The sequence below is a fragment of the Colobus angolensis genome, unplaced genomic scaffold, assembly GCF_000951035.1.
Source record: "Colobus angolensis palliatus isolate OR3802 unplaced genomic scaffold, Cang.pa_1.0 Scaffold413, whole genome shotgun sequence".
Taxonomy (NCBI): Eukaryota; Metazoa; Chordata; class Mammalia; order Primates; family Cercopithecidae; genus Colobus; species Colobus angolensis.
The window spans coordinates 1139322-1164193 of NW_012117522.1; the positions used below are offsets into that span (position 1 = coordinate 1139322).

The following is a 24872-nucleotide window of genomic DNA, read 5'->3' on the forward strand; positions in this document are numbered from 1 at the left end:
AGAATGAATTTTTAGCATGGTGGCATGGGCCTGTAGTCCCAGCTATTCTGGAGGCTAAGATGGGAGGATCGACTGAGCCCAACAGTTAGAGGCTATAGTGAGCTATGATTACACCACTGTGCTTCAGCCAGCGCCATAGAGAAAGACCCTATCTCAAAAAAGAAACATTCTTGGCCAGGTGCGGTGGCTCAGGCCTGTAGTCCCAGCACTTTTGGAGGCCGAGGCAGGCGGATCATGAGGTCAGGAGATCGAGACCATCCTGGCTAACACAGTGAAACCCTGTCTCTTCCAAAAAAAAAAATACAAAAAATTAGCCAGGTGTAGTAGCATGCACTTGTAGTCCCAGTTACTTGGGAGGCTGAGGCAGGTGAATGGCGTGAACCCGGGAGGCGGAGCTTGCAGTGAGCTGAGCCGGGATCACGCCACTGCACTCCAGCCTGGGTGACAGAGCAAGACTCTGTCTCAAAAAAGAAAAAAAAGAAACATTCTTAAATTTTTATAACAATCATAGTAACAAGAATGCTAATAAATAACATTCATCAAGAGCTCTGTGGTAGTCTGAACTACCAGTTACATGTATTAACTCATTTAACCTTCACAGATACTCTTGGAAGCATGTAGTTATAGCCTCACTATTTTGTTTTTCAGATGAGAAAACCAAGGCATGCAACCAATAAGCAACAGAGATGGAATCACATTACTGTGTGTCTGCATTTCTCCACTGCTTGCATTTACTTGGCAGTCAATCTTCCCATTGGGCCAATCCTGCTATAAAGTAGCATCACAATTCTCACAGTGGCAGGGCAATCTTAATGGAATTTAGGAAGAACTAAGCTCTCTAGAAAGAAGGCATAGATGAAAGAGTTCCATTTCAGGGAAGGAAGTGTTAGAAGTAGGCTTAACCTGTAAGCTTAACTTCTGCAACTCTTTAATCCATGATATTCCAAGGATATCTGGAAGTACATAAGAAAGGATATGGCCTATAAACTATAGATTTCTCTAGTGCAGTGCTTGGCATGTAGTAGGTACTCAACAAATATTTATTGAATGAAAGTGAAAATAAATACATGAGTAACAATCACAGAACATTCCGACATATTATATAATTTCCTAATAGCAAGCAAGTAAACCAGATAATTGCCAGTGGACCTTTTATTTGTAAGCAGTTGTTGAAAAGGCTAACTAAAGAAGGGGATGTAAGAGAAATGCCTGGAGAAAACAGAGAGGAAGAGAACAAATGCAGGGGTACAATGTAGCTGAGAGAACCAACAGGCTAATAGATGATGATGAAGAAACTTTTCTTACTGATATGTAAATTTATGTGGATAGCTCTCTTTATTCAGTTTGCCAGGAGTCTCCATTATCCTGAAAAGTGAAAATGTAATTAAGCTGTACCCCTTCACACTCTCATACACAGACACATGCACACTTATTTTCCATTAAAACATCCTTTGAAATAAAAGCGGGGAAAAAGGCAGAATTTTTTAAATTCACGCACTCATTTTTTTGAGTTTTTATCAACCCAGTTATTTTGGGTTGCTATTCACTAAAAACTATAAGATATGTCAGTGTCGGGGCCATATGTTGAAAGTCAACGGGATTCTTGTTCTTCTAGCATTCTCTATCTTTCATTGGCAGGTTTTCTTAGTAAGATCTGTCATCTGGAAGAGCTCACTCTGCACAGTTGATGATTTTCCATAGGTTATGTTTTCAGGCTGAATCATAATCTTTTGTAGTTATAATCTGCTGAAATTCTCATTACACTCATACAATATTTAAAACATTTGGTGGCTTTTTTTCCCAAAATGGAATGTAAGAATTTTTCACCATCTTCACAATTAAACTAATATCAAATTGTCTTGACAGAATCTTTCATTATGGGGTAGGGAGTAATTAAGTTTTAGAACTTAAAATCCCAAATCTACTACAGTGTTGTAAACTTAGTATTTTATGTATTCTTAACAAAGGCTATCTGCAGCAGCCAAGGGAGGTTACAAATGTTATACCGCATGCTTTGATTCTGATTTATGGTTAAGATTGTTAGAACTTGTATTTTGTGCCCTTGCTATATATGTACGTTGTAAATATTGCATAAGAAGATTGGAATGCAATAGCCATAAAAATAATTGCAGGGTATTACATAATCAGAAGTCTGTTCCTATTCTTTCTTACGGTAGTCTCATATGTACTGAATAAAAATAGAATGAGCTCTAGCATTATATTCTCTTTTATGTTTCCTTTAGATTTAAGATTGTAATTGCTACAATTGTGGATGATAGTGTTTCTTTAAAAAGAAGTAGAAAAAACAAGGTCCACTCAAATAATGTAAGAACTTGTCTACATTATCATTAAATCATTTTACATATATATACACATATATTATTTTTTTCTTTAAGAAGAATTTTTTTTAAAAAAGGAAAAAAGAAAATTCTTCCTGAGTATACACCGTGTTTAGGGCACTGTGCTATAAGGCAAGAAAATACAAAGGTGAATTACACCAACTCTGCCATAAGGAGCTTCAACTCTTATCAGCATCCACCCTTCCTTCCTGTTTGTACTGCTACCTGTGGATCACTTCATTTCTAGTGTCAGTAGCCTCCTTTAACCTGTGCTCCTTCCCTCCATGTGCCTTCCCCAGTGAAGTCTTAAGGTGCCACTTTGTACTTTGCCTATTTTAAAACTCGACATGACTCTTTAATGTGTACTGATGAAATCCAAATCCTTTAATCTGGCATTCCACACTCAACAGTCTTGTTTTTCCTTGAACAGAATTCAAACTCATCCATCTCTGGGCCTTTTCTCAAACTTTCACTCTTCCTGGAGGTGACCGTTGTATAATGCCATATATGACCGGTAAGCTTTCAAGAGATAGAAATTGTGATGTGGAGTATTCCAAATTGAGGAAGACACAAAATCAAGAAAGTGTAAGATGTGTTCAGGTTAACTGTTCAGTATGACTGCGGTACAAAATTGATATCAGCAAGCAGAAGGGACAGGGACAATGTATTAATAACACTCAAGAGCTTTTATTATAGATCTGAGTGTCTAACTATCTTTCTATCTCTCTGCCTACCTATCTAATACCTGTGTGATTTTAAAATATGTCCACAAGGGCCAGGCACAGTGGCTCACGCCTGTAATCCCAGCACTTTGGGAGGCAGAGGCAGGCAGATCACCTGAGGTCAGGAGTTTGAGACCAGCCTGGCCAACATGTTGAAATCCCATCTCTACTAAAAATACAAAAATTAGCCGGGTGTGGTGGCACGTACCTGTAATTTCAGCTACTCAGGAGGCTGAGGCAGGAGAATCATTTGAACCCAGGAGGAGGAGGTTGCAGTGAGCCGAGACTGCGCCATTGCACTCCAGCCTGGGCGATAAGAGCAAAACTCCATCTCAAAAATAAATAAATTAATAACATTAAATTAAATTAAAATGTCCACAAACCCTTCAATATTCCTGCCTCCAAATGGTGGAGATAATTCCCTTTATCTTAAGTGTGGGCTAGACTTAAATAACTTCCAGTGAAGTGAGTAAAAGGAAGTGGCAGTGTTAGACTTCACACTAGGTCATAAAAGGCCCTGTGGAGTCCTCACTCTCCCTTGAATTGCTTGTTCTGGAAGAAGTCAAGCCCCATGTTGTGAGGACACTCAAGCCGTCTTTGGAGAAGCCGATGTGATGAGGCATCAAGCCTTACTAACAATGGCCATGTTAGTGAACGATCTTGAAAGTGCATCCTCCAGCCCTAGTTCATCTTTCAGATGGTTACTGTAGTCACTTGAGAGACACTGAGCTGGAAGTTCTCAGCTAACTCAATCCCAAATTCCTAACCCATAAAAACTGTGAGATAATGTATGTTTATTGTCTTAAGCCACTAGATTTTGAGTAACGTATTATGCAGCAATGGATAACTAATATAACCTATTAACACATGTCTACAAAAAAGACTATCAGTGACTTCAAATATAAATATTTCTAATAATATTCCCAAACAACATACTAAAGAATAAAACCCCTTTTAACCTGTCATATTACTAATATGACTAATAAGTACAGTGAGGACGCTGAACACATTTATCATATTTACCAACATATATACCTCAGCATCAAATACAAAGCCTGACTTAGAGTCACAATGTAATAAATTATCGTGGCTCTTTTTTTTTTTTTTTTTGAGACAGAGTCTCACTCTTTTGCCTAGGCTGGAGTGCAGTGATGCAATCTCAGCTCACTACAACTTCCACCTTCCAGGTTCAAGTGATTCTCCTGCCTCGATCTCCTGAGTAGCTGGGACTACAGGCATGTGTCACCATGCCCAGCTAATTTTTTTTTTTATTTTTATTTTTTTAGTAGCGACAGAATTTCACCATGTTGGCCAGGCTGGTCTCAAACTCCAGACCGCAAGTGATCTGCCTGCCTCGGCCTCCCAAAGTGCTGGGATTACAGGCATGAGCTACCGCACCCAGCCATAATTCAATAAATATTGTTGAATAAATTGGTGGATCCTTTTTCAAGGATGGCTCTGAAGGAGATTTTCTTACATTATAATAGATTTCGTGTACTGGGTTTCTTAACAAAAGGCAAAACCAGGCACGGCAAATGGAGAGAAAATAAATTCCTTAAAACTTTCTGTATTCAATATACTGCTTTTTAAAATTGTTTTTATTGCAAAATAAAATACAGATATGGAAAACTGTATAAAACCTATCTATAGCTTAGGGAATTACTAAAAGGCAAACAGCCTTTAAAGAACCACTCAGGTAGAGAAACAGAACTTTGTCAGCTATCCTAGAAGCCCCTCCAAGCTGTGTGTGTGTGTGTGTGTGTATGTGTGTGTGTGTGTGTGGATGGATGTAGTTTCCTTTCCTTCATCCTAGACTATTCAGGCTTAGAATAATAGAGGCGATATTAAAGAACCAGAACCCAAGGAGTAGCTCCTGTCATGTCCAGGACTTTGTGAGCACAGTTCTTTATGGCATTATAATTTTCTGCTAGCCATAGTACCTGTGAGTGAGAAGCTAGAGCAGTCTGACCGGATCATGAATAGGAAGACTCTCAATATAAACTTAGTGTCTTTTTTTATGTTTAATACATGGCATAAAAGAGACACCAATGGAATTTTCAAGGGAGAAAAGGTGATAGTGGCCACAGGTTCAGACCTCACACTTATAAACAAGTCAGGATTCTTGCTTTGTAGATTTTAATTTGGGATAGCTTTATATTACAGTGTTGACTCAAGTTAAACTGCCTTGATTTGTTATGATTGTCTAATAATGAAACTTCTGATGGTATGCTAAATAAATGAAGTTGAACTTTTAGCTGTGCACCCTCAAGTAAATGGTTCTTTTTTTTTTTGAGACAGAGTCTCACTCTGTCGCCCAGTCTGGAGTGTAGTGGCGCAATCTCGGCTCACTACAACCTCCGCCTCCCAGGTTCAAGCAATTCTCCTGCCTTGGCCTCCCGAGTAGCTGGGATTACAGGCGCCTGCCACCACGTCCAGCTAATTTTTGTATTTTTTAGTAGAGAAGGGGTTTCACTATGTTGGCCAGGCTGGTCTTGAACTCCTGACCTCAGGTGATCCGCCCACCTCCACCTCCCAAAATGTTGGGATTACAGGCGTGAGCACCCGGTCAAATATGTTTCTTTACTGCAATTATGGATTGCCTGGGTGCCCTAGCATAAAACTTCAGCCTCACACATGCCAATTCTCAAGTAATATGGGTCTACAACAATTTTCTAAAATGTATCAAGTATCAGTTGAACATTAGAGTATAGGAATCATTCAAAAGGCTGATTCTGAAAAATGAAAAAGAATAGCTTCATGTTGATTTCCAGCTTTTTGCAACATCATTTATGGTAACTAGAAAACACTGAATCATTCTAAAATTATTACAGGAATTTGCTTAACTTCATTCAGGTTGGAAAATAGATGTTACACAGCCTTAATAAGGCTTCTAAGTCTTGCCCTTTAATGACGTAATTGTTTAGAGGTGCTAATAAAGTTTCCTGGACTGGCCAACATATTTCAAATGAAACAAGATTAGATTACCATCTTACAAGATAGTGGGCAGATGCTCACAAGATATGTAGTAGCAAACTAGGTTCCATTCAGTGCCAAGTAACATGCAAGTGTCACTTTTTTAGAAAGAAAGGGAGGTGAGATTTGTTGACAGGACTACTATGGGTCCCCACCAGAAAGTTCCTGTCAAAAAATAAGCATTTTCACAGTTCCACTGTATCAGAGGCTACAAAGAATATGTGAAGCGTTGAAATCCCAACCGTTCATCCAGGGAAAAGGGCTTGCTCTACAGGAAGCCTCCATGGCAGTCTCTTGGGGTAAAAACAGCGTGGGCTTTTGAGTGAGACAGACCGGAATTGAAATCCAGGCCCTGCCACACACAGTTAGGATAACCCTGGGTAAACCATTTAACTTCTCTCAGCTTAGGTTTCCTCATCTTAAAAAAATGAAGATAATAATGCCTTACTGGATGAGTCAAGATTTTTTTGATTATAAGTGACAGAAACCCAAATCATACTCACATAAAAAAAAAAAAGGTTGCTTATTGGAAAACTATGGGAGGGGCTCAAAGATTCCAAAGAAGAGCTGGTTACCGGAGCTGGAGCCAAAATAGTTTCTCAAACCTCAAGGACCAAAACCAAAAATCTCACCACTGACAGTACTCTTTCTCTCTAAATCTTTATCACTCATCATTTTCCATGTTGGCGTCCTTCATTCTCACTGTGTAGAGCTGCACTGTCCAATATGGCAGTCACTAGCCAAATGTGGTTACTGAGTACCTGGAATGTGACTAGTCTGAACTGAGAGGTGGTAAAGGGTAAATACACTGGATTTTAAAGACTTGGCACAAAATATGTATATATACAATGAGTCATTAATAATTTTTATTTTGATTATATGTTGAAATGATATTTTGAGTACAATGGGTTAAATAAAACATTATTAAAATGAATTTCACCTATTTCATTTTAGTTCTTTCAATGTGGCTACTAGAAAATGTTAAATTGCATATGTGGCTTGCATTATAATGGTACTGGACAGTGCTGTCTAGAGTCTTTTCCCACATGATGAGAAACACAGCTGCTTAGAGTTCTGGACTTAATTTAAGCTTACAAAAATCTCAGAAAAGAAAAGGATTTTCCCTTCCTACTTCAGTTTGTAAATGTCCTAGGAAGGACTCTGACTGGGCAAGCTTAGATCATATATCCAGTTCTTAAACTAACCCCTGCCAGGCAGAAGGGGAACTGTGCTAGACAGTCCTAGCAGAATCACATGGATGAAGGACAGAAAAGAACATGGGCATGGGATACTACTACAAGAAGAAAGGGAAGAGGCGTGCTAGGCAGACAAAACAACAAACATCCACTGTGCCAGAGGGTGGCTGTGAGATGTCTTTTATTCTGAGCAATGTCTATCTCTAAATGCTAGTGGTGACATTAAGTGGCTGTAAGTCACAACACAGAATGGTAGACATTAGAAACCCTGGGGATAAACACTTCAGATTTCTACACTTGAGTGTTCACCAAATGTCCTAAACCAATGATACTAAGCCCTAGATGCTGGCAGCTTATAAGAAGGACTGATTTCAAAGAGCAATTGGCGAAGATTTCAGCTTTACTCTACATTGATGTGAGCTGATAATGCCTTTTTAATACAAGTATCATTGCTGATAATGCAGAAGAAGTTTTATGAAGCAGGTAACAATCCTGGAAATGTGTTTTTTTTGATTTTTGGTTTTTTTTTTTGAGATGGAGTCTTGCTCTGTTACCAGGCAGGAGTGCAGTGATGCGATCTTGGCTCACTGCAACCTCCACCTCCCAGGTTCAAGTGATTCCCCTGCCTCAGCCTCCCGAGTAGCTGGGACTACAGGCATGCACCACCATGCCAGGCTAATTTTTTGTATTTTAGTAGAGACCGGGTTTCACCGTGTTGGCCAGGATGGCCTCTATCTCCTTACCTCATGATCCGCCTGCCTCAGCCTTGCAAAGTGTTGGTATTACAGGCATGAGCCACCATGCCTGGCTGGGTTTTGTTGTTGTTGTTGTTGTTTTGTTTGAGATGGACTCTTGCTCTGTCACCCAGGCTGGCGTGCAGTGGTGCAATCTTAGCTCACTGCAACCTCCATCTCCTGGGTTCAAGCAATTCTTCTGCCTCAGCCTGCCAAGTAGCTGGGATTACAGGCACTGTCAGCATGCCCAGCTCATTTTTGTATTTTTAGTAGAGACAGGGTTTCGCCACGTTGGCCAGGCTGGTCTCAAACTCCTGACCTCAGGTGATCCACCTGCCTTGGCCTCCCAAAGTGCTGGGATTACAGGCGTGAGCCACCACACCTGGCCAACAATCCTGGAAATGTTTATATGCTGTTTTGAATCTACTAGGAAATACTACAGGCCATAAAGTCTACAGCAGCATTCTCAAAGTGTTTGGGACTCCCTTTTACAAGTAATGAGAGTCACAAAGTGCTCCTACTTATGTGTGCTATCTCTGTTGACATTTAGCGTATCTGAAATTAAAACTCAGGTTTTAAAAAAAAAATTATTGAGGTTTTATCACATGCTTTCTTCTAGAAGTTGTATAGTTTCAGGTTTTACTTTTAGGTCTATAATCCATTTTGAGTTAAACTTTACATGGATATATATGCCTTTTCAAGGCATGGATTGAACATTCTTTTCTTTTTTTTTTTGAGACGGAGTCTTACTCTGTCACCCAGGATTGAGTGCAGTGGCACGATCTCGGCTCACTGCAACCTCTGCCTTCCAGGTTCACGCCATTCTCCTGCCTCAGCCTCCTGAGTAGCTGGGACTATAGGCGCCCGCCACCACGCCCGGCTAACTTTTTGTATTTTTAGTAGAGATGGGTTTCACCGTGTTAGCCAGGATGGCCTCGATCTCCTGACCTCATGATCTACCCGCCTCAGCCTCCCAAAGTGCTGGGATTACAGGTGTGAGCCACATGACCAGCCTTTTCTCTCTTTTTTTAATACAGAAATCCAATTGTTCTAGCATCATTTGTTGAAAAGAGTATCTGTTCTCCTCTGAATTGCCTTTGCACCTTAGTCAACAATCAATTGTCCACATATGTGTGGATCTATTTCTGAATATTCTATTCTGTTCCAATGATCTATACTGGTGTATTTTTCTTTTCTAGACCATCATCACACTGTCTTGATTACTGTGGCTTTATAACAAGTCTTTGAAATCAGGGAATGTGAGTCCTCCAATTTTGTTCTTCTTTTGCAAAATTGTTTAGGCTATTCTAGGTCCTTGGTATTTCAAAATAAATTTTAGAATCAGATTGTCAATTTTTACAATTTCTGCTGAGATTTCAACTTGCTAGAATTGTGCCAGATCTATATGCCAATTTAGGAAGAACTGATATCTTACAAGATTAAGTCTTCCAACATGTGAACATGACATATCTATTTGTTTAGATCTTCATTAGTTTCTCTCAGCAACATTTTGTAGTTTTCAGCATAAAAGTCTTTCATATCTTTTCTTAGATTTATCTCTAAATATTTCATAATTCTGATGTCATTATAAATGATATCTTTAAAATATCAAATTTTAATTACTTGTTAGCCTATAGAAATATAATTGATTTTTATATATTGACCTTGTATCCTGCAACATTACAAAATTCACTTATTAGTTCTAGAAGCTTTTTTGTAATTTCCTTAGTCTTTCTGACATAGACAACAATATCATCTGTGAAAAGATAGTTTTACTTCTTTCTACTCTAAATGTTATTCCTTTTTCTTGCTTTATTGCACTGGCCAGGCCCCCCAATAGTGAATAGAACTGGTGAGACTAAACATCTTTGCCTTGTTAATCTTAGAGAGAAACTATTTGGTCTTTTACCATCAAGTATGATACTAGTTATAGGATTTTCATAGATGTACTTTTATCAGGTTGAGGAAGTTCCTTTCCATGCCTAGATTCCTGAGAGTTTTTATCACGAATGGGTATTCAATTTTGTCAAATGTTTTTTCTGTGTCTATTGAGATAATCATATGACTTTTCTTTCTTAGTTTGTTAATACGATTAGTTGTACTGTTGATTTTTGAACATTCAGCCTACCTTATATCCCTGGGATAAACTCCACTTGTTCATAATGTATCATCCTTTTTATATATCATTCTTTTGAGTTTGTTAAAATTTTATTTCAAATTTTGCACCTGTGTTTATGAGACAGCTGCATCTGGAGTTTTCTTTTCTTGTAATATCTTTGCCTGATTTTTGTTATCAAGTAGTGCTGTCCTCACAGAACAAGTTAGAAATCATTTACCCTTTTTCAATTTCCCAAAAGATTTTCTGTATTATTTCTTCCTTAAATGACTGGTTGAATTCACCAGGGAGGTCATCTGTGCCTAAAGTTTTCATTGTGGAAACATATTTAACTATAATAGACACAAGGCTATTCAGATTATCTACTTCTTCTTGAATAAACTTCAGTAAAATCTGAGAAAATTTCTAAAATGCAAGAACACACAAGCAAATGTGGCCTTGGCTATCAGAGTGATGACATAACACACCATGTAGCCTCTGGAAAACTCCACTATTTACTCATGAGGTATGGAAATTCTTAATTTTATTTTGAAAATCGTTTTTAACCTCATGTACTCTCTGAAACAGTCCTGGAAATACCAGCAGTCCTTGGGCCATATTTGTGAGGTGCTGGTCTATGGAAAAGAGACTAAGAATGCCAACACTATCAATATTCCAGGATCTTCTGCTAAAAAGTATTTTCATGAAGTACTCACATGTTGAACAGACACTGAAGGCATTGCAGAGTACTTTCTAGAGTCAACACAAAGTTTGACAAATCTAAATCATATCCCATCCTGCTTCAAGAAAGCCAAACTGCTTATGAGCAATCCTGGAACAAGGAGAAACACCAACCTTATTTCTGGGTTTCCCACATCCCAACTACATAATATGATATTAACATGAAAACAAATCTGCAACAAACAGATACAAGGAAGAAAATGGATCTTCAGAAAAATGAAGGAGAGGGTAGATCCCTTTGTGACATTATGTTGTCATTAAACTAGATCAAGGTATGTGTGTACTGTTAAAATATGTTTTAAAATATTTTATAAAATAAAAAATCCCTCTCTTCTAGTTCTGTATTAAACGTCACTCAAGTCAAGGGCTTCTCCTATGCCAAATCCTAGAAATGTATTTCTAAATAAAAATAAAAAGGAGGGGCGTGCTGGGTGACAATGATTATAAAACTCAGCTAGGCAAAAAGAATAAAACCAAAAAACCTTAGAGACACCTCAGACTGCTGCATCCCAGGATAAGGGAGGCAATGGCAACCAGCAGCCACAGAAGGCGTAGGGTGGGCTGAAATAATGGTTCTCAAACCATTCACAGTGAAGAGAGCAGTTGTTGTTTGTTTCTTTCTAATCCATCACCAACTCATGGATTTGTAAAATACATTAAAAGTGAATTACTAGAAAAAGAAATCTTTTAAAACACATACAAAATACAAACCCAACATTTCTATCATTAGATTCAACAGATACATGATCAATCTGTCAACGGCTTTTAATGTTTCTAAACCCTCTCAATGCTGTGCTTGTTTCATCAAGAACCAAAACTGATGCACTTTGGGTAGCACTGGCTAGAAGGTTCTGGTACCTTTCCTCTCCCCTACTTTCCCAGGTTAATCACTGAGTTAAGCGACCACTCGCCCCAGCTGGTATACAAAATTATACAATGTATATATATTACATACACTTCAGCAAATCTAAAACATGTGTCACCTGAAGCCTTGATATTAAGTTTTCTATCACCTTGAGCCCTGACTGTGACAACAGGTCTGGATCCAAGGTCCAGCCTCATTTCCTCCTTCCTCCTCTCCATCATTTTATATTATGTTTCTGGCAGATTTCTCTTCCTAAATACAATCCCAATTGTAGTACTAACCTGTTCAAAAATAATGACTAAAATTTGAGTCAAGTATTTCAGGCTGTATTATCATGTCTTTAAAATGCCTTTCCTTTCTTATCTCCCACTACTTTGTACACAAGTTCTATGACTTAACCCAACTGGACTGTTAACTGTGTTCCAACTGTGCTACTGCTGCCACCTGAAAAAATGCTTGTTCTTTCCGTCTAGCTTTTTTTTTTTTAGACAGAGTCTCGCTCTATTATCCAGGCTGGAGTGCAGGGGCACGATCTTGGCTCACTGCAAGCTCCGCCTCCCAGGTTCACGTCATCCTCCTGTCTCAGCCTCCCGAGTAGTTGGGACTACAGGCGCCCGCCACCACGCCTGGCTAATTTTTTTGTATTTTTAGTAGAGGCAGGGTTTCACTGTGTTAGCCAGGGCGGTCTTGATCTCCTGACCTGGTGATCCTCCCACCTCGGCCTCCCAAAGTGCTGGGATTACAGGCCTGAGCCCCCGTGCCTGGCCTGTCTAGCTTCTCTTTATGAAAACCAAGTCCTTCAAGGGCATTCCAAATGTCACCTCCTTTATAAAGGCTTTTTTCCCAGCCAGGTGTAATCTTCTCTCACCAACCAACTAAACTTTGTACTTTTCTTAATAATTAAGTATTATCCTAACATGCATTACACTATTACCTGTGTAGTCACCTTACACCACTAATCAGTTTTTACCTTTATTTGAGTTGTAGGTCTGCTGATTGATGAAAATGGAGTAATAAGAACAGATGACAGAAACAAACTGGCACAACCTCTGTCAGGTGACAGGTGGCACTTTTTTTTTTTTTTTTATACTTTAAGTTCTAGGGTACATGTGCATAACGTGCAGGTTTGTTACATATGTATACTTGTGCCATGTTGGTGTGCTGCACCCATCAACTTGTCAGCACCCATCAATTCGTCAAAAGATGTGGGTGAAGAAAACACTACCAGGGAGAAGAGAAAAGTAGTTCCAGATTTAAAAAATGGTCACCTGTAGTGATCACATCCCGTAATTCCTGTTAACCTCTCTGTGCTACCTGGTTCCAATCCACACTTCCCTTTCTGGATCATAGGTTGCAAGACTTCCCTCATAAACAGACTGAAAAAAATAGGGCAAATCCAAAAAGCTGATATGAAGGGATTAAGTCTACACATTGGCTTAGAAAAACCAACTGCTTAAAACTGGATTAGTAAGACAATGAAGTATGGTCTTTTACAAACTCAATAAGTACTTATTAATGTTGATGCTCAGAGTTTTAACAAACACTGACCTGATCAACCCTCCCTGGAGTTTATTTTTGGGCACCACAGTTTAAGAGAGATGCTGGCAATCTGGAACACTCCCTAAAGAGAAGTATGAAGATGGAGAAGGATTTAAAAACCTGCGACATATATGGAAAGTGTAAAGGACTAAGAATGCTTAGCCTATAAGTTTTAAAATACAAGTGTTGCTGCTATAATATGATATATGCATTCCTTAAAAATTGCATTCTAGTAAATTACAAACTAAAAATAAGAGACTTATGAGGAAAATATAGACCACTTAAGGCCTGCATAACTTTGTAAGCACAGTACTGACAAAAACCAAAGTAATTTCAGTAAATATTAATGTACTTAAGATGCTGTATTTCTAATAATAAGTGATACAATAAATAATACAATAAGCCTCCAAAGCTTGCTACGTTCATCTGTATTAGTGTACTTTGCATTTAGCTGCTATTATCTAGTGGTCAAAATAATTAATGTGCTAGAGAAAAATCAACTGTAAGCCACGGCTGCTTTTGCATTACACTGACAGGCTTCTACTATTTAACAATTGTGAACGAAGTAATTCATGTTACAATAGACTGTACTTAAATGACAACCACGATAAATGGGGACAGGGTAGCAAAGCAGGTCAAATGTTGAGATACACTTACATTCTAAAATTGAAATTTTGAAAAAAATAAAGAAGCACATCATTAAAAAATTTTAAATAAACTGTAAAACAATAAAAGAAAGCCAAAAGAGGAAGGCTCTCTTTTTTAAAAAATAAATTTTATTGTGTATATTTAAGGCATACAACCTGGTGTTATGGGATACATATCCAGACAATAAAAAGGTTACTACAGTGAAGGAAATTAATATATCCATCATCTCACATACCCATTTTTTGGTGGTTGTTTTTATGACCAGAGCAGCTGAAATCTACGCATTTAGCATGAATTCCATACATGGTACAATTTTATCACCTGTAGTCCTGTTGCACATTAGAGCGCCAGACTTGGCCATCCCACACAGGTGCTCTTCATACCCTCTGATGTACACAGAAGATGTACCCTACATCTCCCCATTCTCCACTCACCACCTCCCCCGGCCCATGGTAACCTCTGTATTGTTCTCTGCATATATTTGAATTTTTTTTTAAGATTCTACATACAAGTGAGATCATGCAATATCTTTCTTTCTGTGTCTGGCTTATTTCACTTAGCATCATATCCTCCAGGCTCGCCCATGTGGTGGCAGATGGCAAGATCTCATTCTTTTTTAGGACTGAATAATATTTCAAAATGTATATGTACCACAGTTTCCTTATCCATTCAACCACTGATGAACAACTAAGTTGTTTCCATATGTTGGGTATTGTGACTAAAGCTGCAATGAACATGGGTGTGCAGAGATCTTTATGAGGTGGTGATTTCATTTCCTTTGGTTATATGCCCAGAAGAGGCATTACTGGTAGTTCTATTTTAAATTTCTTTAGAAAACTCCATTGTGTTTTCCATAATGGCTTACCCCAATCTACATTCCAAGAAACTACCTGTCACTTCTTCATTTTTAGTAAGAAAATATACATACCATTGTCAGAATTACCATAAATCATATTTGGAAACTTAGGGCAAGCAAAAATTTAAGTTTTGAATTCTACATAAGGGGAAAACAGAAGAGAGGAAAAACTAAGTAGTAAATGTAACTCTCTCATAATTTCAATGAAATCTTTTCTTCTTTTTTTTTTTTTTTAACTTTTATTGTAGGTTCAGGGGTTCAGCAGGTTTGTTATACAGGTGTATTAAATGCCACAGGGTTTGGTATACAGCTTATTTTGTTACTCAGGTAATAACCATAGTACTTGACAGGTAGTTTTTTGATCCTCACCCTCCTCTGACCCTCCACCCTAGGGTAGGCCTTGGTGGCCACTGTTCCCTTTTTTGTATCCACATATACTCAAAGTTCAGCTCCCACTAATGAGTAAGAATATGCAGTATTTGGTATTCTGTTCCTGTGTTAGTTTCCTTAGGATAATGTCCTCCAGCTCCATCACTGTTGTTGTAAAGGACATGATCTCATTGTGTTTATGGCTGTACAGTATTCCCTTGTGCATATGTGCCACATTTTTTTCATCCAGTCTATCACTGATGGGCATTTAGGTTGATTCCATGTTTTTGCTATTGTGAATAGTGCTTAGTTCCACAGTAAATTCAATACTTTGAAATACAAATTAAATGACTTAATGAAATCAAAACCATTTGTATTCTGCACCTGCACAAAGCTCAGAGTGTATTAAGTACCATCACGTTTATTATCTCATTAATAGTCCCAACAATCCTGTGTGGTATATGCCTAGCCATCTTAGTCAGTTCCAGTTGCCATAACAAAATACTATGAACTGTGTAGCTAACAAAATACTATAAACTGTGAAAAAAACAGAGAGTTGTTTCTTACAGTACTAGAAGCTGGGAGGTCCATGATCAAGGTAGCAGCAACTGTGGTGTCTAGTGAGGGCCTGTTTCCTGGTTCACAGACGGTGCCTTCTCACTGTGTCCTCAGGCCTGTTAGCCCTCTAGGGCTTCTTTCATAAGGGTATTAATCCCATTCACCAGGGCCCCACCCTCATCACTGAATCTCCTCCAAAGGTCCTAACTCCTAACACCATCACCTTGGGGATTAGGATTTCAATATATAAATTTGAGGGAAGGTGGGTATAACATTTCAGACCATAATAATAGCTAATCTCATTTGAACAGTTTGGAAAACTAAGACTGGGAAGATAATTCAGTAAATTTTATGTTACTAACAGATTATTTAAAATAAGAGAGAAGATGGAATAAAAGAAGGAAGGTTAAAAAAAGAAAAGAGGGAGAAAGAGAGGAAGGGATACTTCAACAGAGTTGAAGGTTCTAATGAAACATAAACAGAGACCATGGTATAAAAACCATGGACACTCACTGAGCCAAATCCCTTTACTTACCTATTTATGATGTACCAGGTGTCTTTGTGAAGAAACACTTCCCTCCACAACCTAGAAAAGGGATCGGCAAACTACTGCCCACGGGCCAGATCCAGCCCAATGCCTGGGCTGGATAAAATAAAGGTTTATCCTTTACTTTAAAAAATAAAGGTTGTTTTGCTTTTGTTTTTAGAAGTTCATATTTTTAATTGACAAATAATAACTGTACATATTCACGAAAAACATAGTGATGTTTCTATACACATAATGTATAGTGATCAGATCAGGGTAATTAGCATACCATCATCTCAAACATGAAAATAAAGTTTTATTGGAACTCAGCCACACTCATTCATTTACATATTGTCTGTATCTGCTTTCATGCTATGAAAGCAGAGTTGAGTAGTTGTGACAGAGACCATATGGCACACAAGTCTAAAATTTTACTATCTTGCCCTTTAGAGAAGCCTGCTGGACCCTGAACTAGAGTGTATTTTTCCCTGAGTCCTGCCTGCTCTCTAGAGAAGGGAGGTGGAACAAGGATGAGGCACTGAGAGCAGCCATGGGTCCACTGCTTAATAAAGAGATAGAAGTTCCCTGCTGAGTGTTCAGACCATCTCACTGCTTTCTTTGTGATTAAATCTCAAATGCAAATTTTGGCTCAAATTAAGCAAGGATAAATCAGTCTTATTACAGGAGTAAACAGCACCCTACTTTTATGGCACTGTCTTCCCGGTACTCCTTCCTACTTTTAGAAAAGTATGACCACTCCTATTTGATTAGACAGAAATTATTTCCTTTAAGATAAGAAGATGAGGATTCTGTGTGAATTCTTTATGGCCCTTCAAGTACCAGATGACTATTTTGCTTTAAAGCCAGATTTCACAAGACTGTGCTAAAGCTGTCTTTCTCTTTAAAAGCTGATTATTAAGTGTGACTTTACTGAATCCAAAAAATTCCCTGAACTAAAAAGTCCCAAATTCAGAGGAGTTATTTAATCTGTGGTTTAGAGAAAAACTTGTAAGGTCAGCCTTTGAATTTATATATTCTTATCAGAATCAGAGGCTTTTCAGTGTTTCTATCTTACATGTGCTGAAAAAGAATTATAATCAATACATACCACCCTAACAAGCTTGCTGGATTTTAAATAAAGAGAATATTTGGGGGCAACTACCAGTTTCCTTTCTAGCAAACATGTAATGCTAAATGGGCTTCAGGCATTTACTAATAGTAAGACAATGCAAGAATTCATCCACAAAAAAATTCCAGTAACGTTAATCAGTCTAATGTTCTTCTGGGTGCAGAGAATGCAAAATCCTCCCCTGTTCCTAAGGGCAGATGAGAAGAATGAGAAATTTCAAAACTCTGCCAACTTATTCAATCTTTAATGGCAAGTCACAAAATGTGACTGTCATACACACACTTTGTTTTTTTAACACTCATGCCATTACCTATTTCTCTTAACTATATAAAAGAATGATAGCACCACTTGAAATGGGTTTTTCCAGGCAAAATTTCCTTTAAACTTTTCCAGGAGAGAACATCGATATAATTATCATATTTAAGCATATCACGAATTAAAACAACTTCTTAAGAAACCTTCTCTATGATTAAGGTCGGGTGCGGTGGCTCATGCCTATAATATCAGCACTTTGGGAGATCCAGGCAGGCAGATCATTTGAGGTCAGGAGTTTGAAACCAGCCTGCCCAACATGATGAAACCCCATCTCTACTAAAAATATAAAAATTAGCCAGGCATGGTGGCACATGCCTGTAATCCCAGCTACTGGGGAAGTTGAGGTATGAGAATTGCCTGAATCCCAGAGGTGGAGGTGGCACTGAGCCGAGATCATGCCACTGTGCTCCAGCCTGGGCGACAGAGCAAGACTCTGTCTACTGAAAAAAAAAAAAAACAAAAAAAACCTTCTCTATGCTAGCATGCTATCATTTTAGTTGTTTCTTCTTAATAATTTCACTTGATCATTTCAGTTCTTCAAGTTTCCATCCCATTTCCAAAATTCATTTTGTCAGTTACCCACAGAGTATATTTTCTAATCATTCATATCCTCACGACACCAACAATCTGGCCTCTATTCTGGTCATCCTACTGAAAGTGTTCTCTCTACTCTCACCATCTCTATCATCCTCACCAATTCAAATGCTTTTTTTCTTGATTCTAGTTCTTTCAACAGATTTGAGTATTTCCTTCATCATGAACATTTTAAAACCTTGACTTGGCCAGGCACGGTGGCTCAGGTCTGCAATCCCAGCACCTTGGGAGGCCGAGGTGGGCAGATCACCTGAGGTCAGAAGTTCAAGATCAGCCTGCCCAATGTGGCAAACTCCCCTCTCTATTAAAAACACAAAAAATTAGCCAGGCGTGGTGGTGGGAACCTGTAATCCCAGCTAATCAGAAGGCTGAGGCAAAGGAATGGCTTGAACATGGGAGGCGGAGGTTGCAGTGAGCCGAGATGGTGCCACTATACTCCAGCCTGGGCAACAAGAGCAAAACTCCATCCCAAAAAAAAAAACAAAAACCCACACCTTGACCTTTATGGCTCTGAGCTCCTGCTGTCATTCTACATATGACAATTCTCTTCCACTGGATTCTCCAAATTCAGGTTTCTCCACAGTTGTGTGCAAAACTTCCTCCTTCAAAAGGTTCACTTTGGTTTCGTTATCCTGCTTCTTTTCCACCTTGACCTTTTAGCACCTCTCTCATTCTAGCTGCCAATAATTAAAATGAGATATTCTGTCAATATCTCCAAATAAACACAGTCTTGGGCAAGTAATTGAATTTTTTTTGGACTTCTCCTTATTTTTATGTCAATTAAGTGAATTCTCCAGAAAAAGATGAAAGAGTAGGAATTTCAGACCCAGAAAGAAGAGCATGAGCAAAGTGACAGCACCAGGAATTCTCGAAGCACTGGAAGGACGCTGCGGATGGCTGCCTTTCTGAGACTAAATGCACATTTTGGGAAGCTGCATAAAACAGCACTGCATGGGAGAATGGGCTCTAGAAGCAGCATCCAACAAGTAAGTATTACTCGTTTTGGGAAACGTTACAGGAGACTAACAGTGATACTGCAGGAAGACTGGGCACTGAAGAGAATGGGGCCAAGGAAATAAAAGAGGAAGCTCTTACCATGATAACCTAGTTATAAGGGGATTAAGACTACCTGCTAAATGGAGTCTACTCAATCTCCCAGCATTCAGTATCTTCTCGACCTTTTTTTTTTTGGTTTTATCTCTCAGTAGTCTCTTGCAGGAAATTTCTCTTGCAACCTAGATTACTACCTACTCCCCAAATCAAGTATGTCCACACAGTCCCACTGATGACTGCATGATCATCCATTCCTGATCTGTTCCTCCTCCCCCTCCAGCCTTGGAAAGCTATGCCACTTACAGGTCTAGCTAATGCCCAAACTTGGTCATAAAGGTTTTATAACCTAATTATTCCAATCCATAACAATCTCACTCTTTTTAAAAGCCTACTGGGCAGGTAGTGTACAAGTTAACACTTCACTATTTATTAGTAAATGTTAACTTATCAATTATATTATAAGGTCTCTGAGGACAATGATTATGCTTGACTTTCCTTTCTGTCATTTGTCTAATTCCAGTATCATTTTATGGCAAGATCAGTACTTAGGTGTTCTGCACAGTACTGCACTCAAAAACCAAGCCAGACTCATTCCAGGCACTCTGCTGCAGCTGTGATAAGCTGCTCAGAATACTGAGTGGAACTCCAGTTCAAGGTTCTCCTTCTGTTATCCACTGGATCATAGTAAGATCTCCCTGAATACCACACTGCATAGTATAAATCCAGGAAAGTAAAGAAAAGCCTTCTGCCACCCACCAGTACAAGACGATTAGATTTTAGAGCAAGAGTCACAAATTCACCCATAGGTCATGGCCAAGACATAGAAGTGTTCTTGCACAGTGTTTGTAAACAATATTTATCATTGCTTTTACTTAAAAGATAGTAGTTTTTCATATTAACAACAACAACAAGCCCTGAGATTCTGGGCTCCTTTTAATAACATCTGGATATCTGGCAACACCAGGCCCCAGATTATCAAATGGAAAACAATTCTGTAGTCATATAGCAGCTGCTGCCTTTAGATGAAGCAGGTACATGCTAGTTCACTCCAGTCCCTACCATTTCCTTTTGTATTGTAGCAAGTCAGATTCACTCCTTTTCAGTACCTGCCTGGCTCCGTTTGCTACTAGGTTTGATTAGAAAGCAGACTGACTCTAAGTAGGTAACCTGCTAGCCAGCATCAGGCTGAGGAGGCTGCTCCTACATCAGATAACCTCAGCACACAGGGACATTCAGATGCTCTCTTCCATGTTAGTGATCTGCTTAGACCATTGTATAGTTACATATTCACAACTCTCTGCCTATCCTAGGCTCCTGAACAGGTCTAGACACCCTGAACTGAATTCCTGCTTTCTGCCTCTGATTGGCAGAGTGACCTGGGCTCTGCACTGACTGTGCCCTGACTGATCACTACAGCCACAGTGACTTCAGAAGAAGGATGAGAGCTTCATCTCTTGTATAAATAACCTATTTTAGCTTTTTCACATTCAGTGAATTTCCCTGTAGTGTCATGATTCGGATTCCACAGTGGAACTAAATTGCTACGTGCAATCCATCAGGATGAATGGGCTCAGTGTGTGATGTTAAATAATGCCAACAAAAGTCCAAGTATTTCAGTCATAGTAAATTGGTTACAGCCCTACTTCTAACCTGGGCTAGGGCTCAATGATTTCTAGTTTAGAGATACTCCAACAACAATTTAGCCTACAAAAACAGTATGGTCTTTTCTCACCCAACAAAAAAAAAGTTAATGTTGATTTTCTTTGCACGGTTATATTTGCCCCATCCACTATCAGCAGGAAATAGTTGCTATTTAACCCTCCAGTTCAGTGGGATCCAACAATTTGCCTCCATATTTTTGTATGATGGTACTGAAGGGGTTCCTAGCTCTAGGATTTTAACTTCACTGTCTTCTGTATAAAACTGGCTCATTATTTTAAGTGACCAATTCAAACACACATCACATTTACAAGTAAGCCTCTCCTCTCCCCTAAAATACTATATTCTTAGTTTCTGAGTTTCTTGTTCAGAGAATAAAAATTTTAGTAGACAATTCAAACCTTTTCTTTAGCTACTTCTCTATGGAGTATGGTTTTACAGAAAACAGAAGCAAAAACAAAAACACAGCTTTCTTAGCATCATATTGTTAAGTTCACTAATTCTCAGGACAAAAATAAAGACAGGAATACACATACAGCACTTTTCACCACACTCTAAGAAAATTAAGAGCAGCAGCATCTAATGACTAGCTGTTTGTTAAGAGAAAGTATATAATTATAAAATCATCTTTCTTCGGTTCAGTAACTGTAGAGAATACTTGCACTTTGATCATTTCTGTAATCTCCTTTTTATGCTAGGACCACAATTTCTCCCCATAAACACAGCAGTCGAGAAGTTCAGGGGTACACAACTGAGCCCAGTGGAACAGATATAAGACAGCTGGTCTATGCCTGATCTGTAGAGTACTAAGTATGGACTGTTTCTTGCTATACAGACCACAGAAGAAGAGGATTTGTATGAAATTTCTCATCTGATCTACATGAGCTCACGCTGGATTTCTACCAACTACAAAATAAGAATCCTAACAAATACAGAAATATTTTTCGTGTTTATGTTAGTGATTCATCTGACCCTTTGATTTACCTCAACCAAGTATTATTTCAGACTCTGAAATCCGGCTTCATCTTCAGAATAAATTCACTCTATCCCCGGTAAGAACTATATATATTTACAATACAATATTAAGGGAAATCATATCAGTGAATATTGAATCAGATAACCTAAGCACACAAGGACATTCAGATGCTCTCTTCCCTACTCTATTGCCTGTAAGAACCATATATATTTACAACACAATATTAAGAGAAATCATATCACTTGAATGGATTTTTCATTTTAACATAAAATAATTTTATTAGTGGGTAAAACAGGCACACCTGGTAATATGAACTTATGAGTGGATGATGGCCTCATCATAGTGTAATGAAATTTCACTGTAGCAAATCAATAGGGCATACAGTCAAACTCCATGCTATCTCAATATTTTCAAGTTCTACCTTCATTTTTATTTGCTTGAAATGATAAGGTAAAACTATACTGATGCTGGTGAAGAGCATCCTAACCCTAGGAATTCAGGAAGTTTATTTTTGTAGTTAGACTATCAATTACAGGCCTAGTAATTAGATGCGGAGCATCCAAATGCAAATAATATGTAAAGCAGCTCCTAAGGCAAACTTCCTTTGAAGAGCATAGCCAAATGTTACAACAACTTTAGGAAAATACATCTTAAAACCCTCAACAAGTATTCTGGATTGTTTCTAGTGTGCTGGTAGGTTTCTGTTTTTGATTTTTTTGCTGTTGCTTTGTGTTGTACAAGAGTTTCTCCTTTCTGGTCGTTGTTGCTTTACTCTTTTTGCATGAACTCTAAAGATCCAGAAAGACATTAGTATTGCAATGTAGATATTTTATCTATAGAAGAGACATTATTTCACAGTAATGCAGGGGTTAAACAACATTACAGTTTTGGCAAATAGATTCCACCTTTCTCTTAACTGACTGGCAAGGAAAATAAGAACAGCATATAAAGTCAGAATTCTTAAAACAAAAATATGACAATTTGATGCTGAAGAGATAAATATGAGATTATGAGCCAATAAACATTTTTTTTTCGACCCTTCAAGAATATGAGCTGAGGCAACATCAATTTCAAATAAACAGGAAGACTGCTGAAACTGATAAGGCACAATAAATTAAAACAAAAGCACTGGAACTGTAAATTGTGGATTAAGGTGATTATATAAATCATGTACTTTCATGTGCTATTGAACTTGGCTCTAAATGAGCTGAAAGAGAGTTTTAACTGGAATACATGGAGGAGGTCCTGAGTATACACTACAAGGGTTTCTTAGAAGACTGCTTACTAGTCTAATAGAGCACAGTAATTGCCAAAATCAAATTAATTATGTTTGGTTATCACAAATCTAATATATATATATATTTTCCACAACAGGATTGTAGAGAAACTGATAGAAATTGATGATTTCCATTCTTACTTGGACTTTACAATCCTTGGGAACAGAATGCAGAACTACTCAACTGGAAACTAAAAATGAAAGGTTAATGAAGTACAAAACTCTTACGTTTTACTTAGAGAAAAAGAAAATAATTTTATTCTTTAGATGGACTGTATAGACCAGGAACAGTGGCTCACACCTGTAATCCCAACATTTTGGGAGGTTGAGGTGGGGGGACCACTGAGACCCCTTCTCTACAAAAAAATAAAAAATTAGCTTGGCACAGTGGCGCATGCCTGCAGTCCCAGTTACTCAGAAGGCTGAGGTGGGAGGATCACTTGAGCTTGGGGGGAGCTATGGTCACACCACTGCACTCCAGCTTGGGTGACAGAGCAAGACCATGTCTCCAAAAAAAACAAAGATGGAATGTTTAAAAAAAAAATTCCCTAATCTTTTCTAGGGTTTATAGTTTATATTCTACTAAATCATACTTATAACCATTATCAGAATTAATATCTACTATTATTTATTGATTAGCACAACATGCAAGCAAACTTGTACAAAGATTCTGTCTTTTCTCTAGGCAGTTATGAATACCATCACCTCTCTGAATAACATCAAATTAGGAAGGTAGAAATTTTTCTTACACTAGATTGCAATTAAAGAACCACAGGTTCAAATATGGTGCAGAGGGAGGCCAGCCAAATCTTTTTTGTTTGTTTGTTTTTTGAGATGGAGTCTCACTCTATCACCCAGGCTGGAGTGCAGTGGCTCCATCTTGGCTCACTGCAACCTCTGCCGCCCAGGTTCAAGCAATTCTCCTGTCTCAGCCTCGTGAGTAGCTGGGATTACAGGCGCCTGTCACCACGTCCGGCTAATTTTTGTATTTTTTTAGTGGAGACGGGGTTTCACCACGTTGGCCAGGCTGGTCTCAAACTCCTGACCTCTGGTGATCCGCCCACCTCGGCCTCCCAAAAAGCTGCGATTACAGGTGTGAGCCACCTCACCCAGCCAAGGGCAGAAACTTGAAGGCACTTGCCAGGGTGTTTGTAGAATGGAGTGGTGACTAAGATTGCATATTAGATCATTGATATGAGAGTCTTTTTTTTTTTTTTTTTTTTTTTTTTTGAGACGGAGTCTCGCTCTGTCTCCCGGGCTGGAGTGTGGAGTGCAGTGGCCGGATCTCAGCTCACTGCAAGCTCCGCCTCCCAGGTTCACGCCATTCTCCGGCCTCAGCCTCCCGAGTAGCTGGGACTACAGGCGCCCGCCACCTCGCCTGGCTAGTTTTTTGTATTTTTTAGTAGAGACGGGGTTTCACCGTGTTAGCCAGGATGGTCTCGATCTCCTGACCTCGTGATCCACCCGTCTCGGCCTCCCAAAGTGCTGGGAGTCTTCCATTCCAACAACGTATTAAATAAAAGTGATTTTTCCCAAAATTTAATTCACCTATAATAATTTTATTTTATATGGAAAACTCACTTCTAAATGACTTTTACAGTTACTATTTTAGCTTTTAGGTAACAAAACAGCTCAATGGAATTTCATGTAAGAAACATTTTTAGTAGAATTCATCATCTGAACAAAATGCTGACAAATCAGTCATACAA

At 38.6% G+C, this 24872-nt stretch overlaps 1 protein-coding gene across 1 annotated transcript in view; it reads right to left on the bottom strand.

Moving 5' to 3' along the window:
- BRE (brain and reproductive organ-expressed (TNFRSF1A modulator)) overlaps positions 1-24872 on the bottom strand; it is a 457102-nt gene that overhangs the window by 263664 nt on the left and 168566 nt on the right. The window lies entirely within an intron of this gene.